The following is a 7559-nucleotide window of genomic DNA, read 5'->3' on the forward strand; positions in this document are numbered from 1 at the left end:
TGCTTCAGCCATAGGATCTATTATGTATGCCATGCTGTGTACCAGACCCGATGTAAACCTTGCCGTAAGTTTGGTAGCAAGATACCAAAGTAATCCCGGCAAGGAACACTGGATAGCGGTCAAAAATATCCTAAAGTACCTGAAAAGGACGAAGGACATGTTTCTCGTTTATGGAAGAGACGAAGAGCTCGTCGTAAAGGGTTACATCGACGCTAGCTTCGACTCAGATCTGGATGACTCTAAGTCACAAACCGGATACGTGTATATGTTGAATGGTGGAGCAGTAAGCTGGTGCAGCTGCAAGCAGAGCGTCGTGGCGGGATCTACGTGTGAAGCGGAGTACATGGCAGCCTCGGAGGCCGCGCATGAAGCGATTTGGGTGAAGGAGTTCATCACCGACCTAGGAGTCATACCCAATGCGTCGGGGCCGATCAAACTCTTCTGTGACAACACTGGAGCTATTGCCCTCGCCAAGGAGCCCAGGTTTCACAAGAAGACCAGGCACATCAAGCGTCGTTTCAACTCCATCCGTGAAAATGTTCAAGATGGAGACATAGAGATTTGCAAAGTGCACACGGATCTGAATGTCGCAGATCCACTGACTAAACCTCTCTCGCGTGCAAAACATGATCAACACCAGAACTCTATGGGTGTTCGATTCATCACAATGTAACTAGATTGGTGACTCTAGTGCAAGTGGGAGACTGTTGGAAATATGCCCTAGAGGCAATAATAAAAGTATTATTATATTTCAATGTTCATGATAAATGTCTTTTATTCATGCTATAACTGTATTATTCGGAAATCGTAATACACGTGTGAATACTTAGACCACAATATGTCCCTGGTGAGCCTCTAGTTGACCAACTCGTTGTGATCAACAGATAGTCATGGTTTCCTGACTATGGACATTGGATGTCGTTGATAACGGGATCACATCATTAGGAGAATGATGTGATGGACAAGACCCAATCCTAAGCATAGCATAAAAGATCGTGTAGTTCGTTTTGCTAGAGCTTTGCCAATGTCAAGTATCTCTTCCTTAGACCATGAGATCGTGTAACTCCCGGATACCGTAAGAGTGCCTTGGGTGTATCAAACGTCACAACGTAACTGGGTGACTATAAAGGTGCATTACAGGTATCTCCGAAAGTAGCTGTTGGGTTGACACGGATCGAGACTGGGATTTGTCACTCCGTATGACGGAGAGGTATCTCTGGGCCCACTCAGTAATGCATCATCATTATGAGCTCAATGTGACCAAGGTGTTGGACACGGGATCATGCATTACGGTACGAGTAAAGTGACTTGCCGGTAACGAGACTGAACAAGGTATTGGGATACCGACGATCGAGTCTCGGGCAAGTAACGTACCGATTGACAAAGGGAATTGCATACAGGGTTTGATCGAATCCTCGACATAGTGGTTCATCCGATGACAACATCGAGGAGCATGTGGGAGCCATCATGGGTATCCAGATCCCGCTGTTGGTTATTGACTGAGAGCGTCTCGGTCATGTCTGCATGTCTCCCGAACCCATAGGGTCTACACACTTAAGGTTCGGTGACGCTAGGGTTATTAGGAAGACTAGTATGTGACTACCGAATGTTGTTCGGAGTCCCGGATGGGATCCTGGACGTCACGAGGAGATCCGGAATGGTCCGGAGGTAAAGATTTATATATGGGAAGTTGTCAAACGGACACCGGGAAGTTTCGGGGTCATACCGGTATTGTACCGGGGCCACCGGAAGGGTTCCGGGGGTCCACCGGGAGGGGCCACCCCTCCCGGGGGGCCACATGGGCTGCGTGGGGCAGGGAGCCAGCCCCTGGTGGGCTGGCCGCACCCCCCTCCCTTGGGCCCATGCGCCTAGGGTTGAGGGGGAACCCTAGAGGGGGCGCCCCCCTTGGCTTGGGGGGCAAGCCACCCTCTCCCCTCTCCCCTAGGCCGCCGCACCCCCCCTAGATGGGTTCTAGGGGGCCGGCCCCCTTCTCCCTTCCCCCTATAAATAGAGGGGTGAGGGGAGGGCAGCCACACCACCCTCCAAGGCGCAGCCCTCCCCTCCCCAACACCTCTCCTCCTCCGTTGTGTGCTTGGCGAAGCCCTGTCGGAGTACTGCCTCTCCACCATCACCACGCCGTCGTGCTGCCGGTGGAGCTGTCTTCCTCAACCTCTCCTTCCCCCTTGCTGGATCAAGAAGGAGGAGACGTCTTCCGTCCCGTACGTGTGTTGAACGCGGAGGTGCTGTCCGTTCAGCACTTGGTCATCGGTGATTCGAATCACGTCGAGTACGACTACATCATCACCTTGCAAGCTTTCGCACGCGATCTAAAAGTGGTATGTAGATGCAAACTCTCTCCCTTGACTCGTTGCTTAGATGAACTCATAGATGGATCTTGGTGAAACCGTAGGAAAAATTTTAATTTTCTGCAACGTTCCCCAACATGTAAGACTTGACCATAATGGTCATAATTTGTGTAAGACAGTATGTATGGATGTAAGACTCTTGTTATTCAGCTCCTGTGTGTTCAGTGAGCATTGATCTCTGGGATCACTGTACACGTGCATTCGTTGATCATGACTTATGAGTCGGGGTCTCCACAATTCCGCTCATCATTCACAAGAAAAATGGCTGGTAACCAGGATGCCCAGTACCATGATCAAAAAGATCAAAGCAAAACAAAATAATTAAAACAAAACTCCCCCAGGACTATTGTTGGTATGGACGGTACCCCGTTGTTTTGGATGGTCGTGGAGTGTGATTGTTGGTGGAGGGGGAGTAAAAACTTTACCATTTTGTTTGGGAACCGCCTATAATGTATGTAGTATGGAAGATATTGGGAACTCTTGGCTGTTATGTTGACAATGAAAGCATACCTCTTAAAATTATTTTCATCTCTATTTCAAAATCGAGCTCTGGCACCTCTGCAAATCCCTGCTTCCCTCTGCGAAGGGCCTATATTTTACCTTTATGCAAGAGTCAAGGTGATCTTCACCTTTCCCTTTTTCATTTTATCCTTTGGCAAGCACCTCGTGTTGGAAAGATCCTGATATATATATATCCAACTGGATGTAAGTTAGCATGAACTATTATTGTTGACATCACCCAAAGGTGAATACGTTGGGAGGCGATATTATAAGCCCCTATCTTTCTCAGTGTCCGATTAAAACTCCATAACCATAAGTATTGCGTGAGCGTTAGCAATTATGGAAGACTATATGATAGTTGAGTATGTGGAGTTTGCTAAATCAAAGCTCTAACATAGACCCTTCCTGAAAATAAGATGAATTGTAATTGTTTGATGACTGAGAATGAAGTTTGCTAGTTTTCAAGAAAGTTTATGGTCTATGCTTTAACATGTGAATAGCTTGTTACTTGATCTTGAGAAGTTCTATGAGATGAACTACTGTTATGACATATAATCACGCTAGAAAAGGTGATTGAAATTATCATTGATTAAACATGTGCACCTGCTAGCATTCACACTTCATAAATTCTTTCTTTTATCATTTACCTACTCGAGGACGAGCAGGAATTAAGCTTGGGGATGCGGATACGTCTCCAACGTATCTATAATTTATGAAGCATTCATGCTATATTATTATCTGTTTTGGATGTTTATGGGCTTTATTATACACTTTTATATTATTTTTGGGACTAACCTATTAACCGGAGGCCTAGCCATATTGTTGTTTTCTTTCCTATTTCAGTGTTTCGAAGAAAAGGAATATCAAACGGAGTCCAAACAGAATGAAACCTTCGGGAGCGTTATTTTTGGAACGGAAGCAACCTAGGGGACTTGGAGTGCAAGTCAGGGAAGCTTCGAGGAGGCCACGAGGCAGGGGGGCGCGCCCACCCCCTGGGTGCGCCCTCCACCCTCATGGCTCCCCTGACCGACTTCTTTCGCCTATATATTCCCATATACCCTAAAAACATCGAAGACAACAATAGATCGGGAGTTCCGCCGCCGCAAGCCTTTGTAGCCACCAAAAACCTCTCGGGAGCCCGTTCCGACACACTGTCGGAGGGGGGATCCCTCATCGGTGGCCATCTTCATGATCCCGGCACTCTCCATGACGAGGAGGGAGTAGTTCACCCTCAGGGCTGAGGGTATGTACCAGTAGCTATGTGTTTGATCTCTCTCTCTCTCTCGTGTTCTTGAGGTGATACAATCTTGATGTACCGTGAGCTTTGCTATTATAGTTGGATCTTATGATGTTTCTTCCCCTCTACTCTCTTGTAATGGATTTAGTTTTCCCTTTGAAGTTATCTTATCAGATTGAGTCTTTAAGGATTTGAGAACACTTGATGTATGTCTTGTTGTGCTTATCTGTGGTGAAAATGAGATATTCACGTGATCCACTTGATGTATGTTTTGGTGATCAACCTGCGGGTTCCGCCCATGAACCTATGCATAGGGGTTGGCACACGTTTTCGCCTTGACTCTCCGGTAGAAACTTTGGGGCACTCTTTGAAGTACTTTGTGTTGGTCGAATAGATGAATCTGAGATTGTGTGATGCATATCGTATAATCATGCCCACGGATACTAGAGGTGACAATGGAGTATCTAGGTGACATTAGGGTTTTGGTTGATTTGTGTCTTAAGGTGTTATTCTAGTATGGACTCTATGATAGATCAAACGGAAAGAATAGCTTCATGTTATTTTACTATGGACTCTTGAATAGATCGAGCAGAAAGGATAACTTTGAGGTGGTTTTGTACCCTACCATAATCTTTTCGTTTGTTCTCCGGTATTAGTGGCTTTGGAGTGACTCTTTGTTGCATGTTGAGGGATAGTTATATGATCCAATTATGTTATTATTGTTGAGAGAACTTGCACTAGTGAAAGTATGAACCGTAGGCCTTGTTTCCTAGCATTGCAATACCATTTGTGCTCACTTTTATCATTAGTTACCTTACTGTTTTTATAATTTCAGATTACAAAAACCTATATCTACCATCCATATTGCACTTGTATCACCATCTCTTCGCCGAACTAGTGCACCTATACAATCCACCATTGTTTTGGGTGTGTTGGGGACACAAGAGACTCTTTGTTATTTGGTTCTAGGGTTGCTTGAGAGAGACCACCTTCATCCTACGCCTCCCACGGATTGATAAACCTTAGGCCATCCACTTGAGGGAAATTTGCTACTGTCCTACAAACCTCTGCACTTGGAGGCCCAACAACATCTACAAGAAGAAGGTTGTGCAGTAGACATCAGTCATCCACATATAACATCAGAAATGCTACAGAGCTCCCACTCACTTTTTCTTGTAAATACAGGCTTCTCCAAAAGTCTGTATGAAACCATATGCTTTGATCACACTATCAAAGCATTTATTCCAACTCCGAGAGGCTTGCACTAGTCCATAAATGGATCGCTGGAGCTTGCACACTTTGTTAGCACCCTTTGGATCGACAAAACCTTCTAGTTGCATCATATACAACTCTTCTTCCAGAAATCCATTCAGGAATGCAGTTTTGACATCCATTTGCCAAACTTCATAATCATAAAATGCAGCAATTGCTAACATGATTCAGACAGACTTAAGCATCGCAACAGGTGAGAAAGTCTCATTGTGGTCAACTCATTGAACTTGGTTTTCACAACAAGTCGAGCTTTGTAGATAGTAACATTACCTTTAGCGTCGGTCTTCTTCTTGAAGATCCATTTATTTTCAATGGCTTGCCTATCATCGGGCAAGTCCACCAAAGTCCACACTTTGTTCTCATACATGGATCCCATCTCAGATTTCATGGCCTCAAGCCATTTCGCAGAATCTGGGCTCATCATTGCTTCCTCATAGTTCGTAGGTTCATCAGGTCTAGTAACATGACATCCAGTATCGGATTACCGTACCACTCTGGTGCGGATCTTACTCTGGAAGACCTATGAGGTTCGGTAGTAACTTGATCTAAAGCTTCATGATCATCATCATTAGCTTCCTCACTAATTGGTGTAGGAATCATGGGAACTGATTTCTATGATGAACTACTTTCCAATAAGGGAGAAGGTACAACTACCTCATAAAGTTCTACTTTCCTCCCACTCACTTCTTTCGAGAGAAACTCCTTCTCTAGAAAGGATCCATTCTTAGCAACAAAGATTTTGCCTTCGGATCTGTGATAGAAGGTGTACCCAACAGTCCTATGAAGACGTACTTCTCTGATTTGGGTTCGAGCTTATTAGGTTGAATCTTTTTCACATAAGCATCGCCGGCCCCAAACTTTAAGAAACGACAACTTTGGTTTCTTGCCAAACAACAGTTCATAAGGCATCGTCTCAACGGATTTTGATGGTGCCCTATTTAAAGTGAATGCAATCGTCTTTAAATCATAACCCCAAAACGATAGCGGTAAATCAGTAAGAGACATCATAGATCGCACCATATCCAATAAAGTACGGTTACGACGTTCGGACACACCATTTCGCTGTGGTGTTCCAGGTGGCGTTAATTGTGAAACTATCCCATGTTGTTTCAAATGAAGACCAAACTCGTAACTCAAATATTCTCCTCCACGATCAGATCGTAGAAACTTTATTTTCTTGTTACGATGATTTTCCACTTCACTCTGAAATTCTTTGAACTTTTCAAATATTTCAGACTTATGCTTCATTAAGTAGAGATAACCATATCTGCTCAAATCATCTGTGAAGGTAAGAAAATAACGATACCCACCACGAGCCTCAATACACATTGGACCGCATACATCAGTATGTATTATTTCCAATAAGTCAATAGCTCGTTCCATTGTACCGGAGAACGGATGTAACGCCCCGGATCCGATGCGCCAAGTGTCTGTCAGTTATTCGCCGTCGTTGCCATGTGGTTGCCATGTCGTTTGCTTGTGTGTTGCATTTTGTCATGTCATCATGTGCATTTCATTTTGCATACGGGTTCGTCTCATGCATCCGAGCATTTTCCCCGTTGTCCGTTTTGCAATCCGGCGCTCCTATGTCCTCCGGCGTTCCCCTTTCATCTCTCGTTGTGAATGGGGTGTTAAACTTTCTCGGAATGACCCGAGGCTTGTCAAGTGGCCTTGGTATACCACCGGTAGACCGCCTGTCAAGTTTCGTGCCATTTGGAGGTCGTTTGATACTCCAACAGTTAACCGGGTAACCGTAAAAGCCCCTCTCTCTTTGCAGCCCAACACCCTTCCAAAGTGGCCCAAAAACCCATCCAACTCCCCTCCATGCTCTAGGTCGTTCGATCACGATCGTGTGGGCGAAAACCGCTCCTCATTTGGACTCTCCTAGCTCCCTCTACCAATTTATATGTGGCCTCCCCCGAAATTCCCGCAGTCCAAACCCTAGCCAAACTCCTCCGCGCCGCCGGACATGTCCATCCACGCCGGACATGTCCGCCGGACACGTCGTTTCGCCCAATGGGGACGTGCCACGTCACCTCCGCCGCCGCCGCAGCCATTCTCCTCCCGCCACGTGTCGCCGCCGCCATCCCACCGCGCGCCGTCGCCCGGGGCCCAGATCCGGCCCGCCCCGGGTCGAATCGGGCCTCGCCGGGCCCGTAGCCGCCGGCGCCCGCCGCCGCCTC

The sequence above is a fragment of the Triticum dicoccoides genome, chromosome 2B, assembly GCF_002162155.2.
Source record: "Triticum dicoccoides isolate Atlit2015 ecotype Zavitan chromosome 2B, WEW_v2.0, whole genome shotgun sequence".
NCBI classification, from domain to species: Eukaryota; Viridiplantae; Streptophyta; class Magnoliopsida; order Poales; family Poaceae; genus Triticum; species Triticum dicoccoides.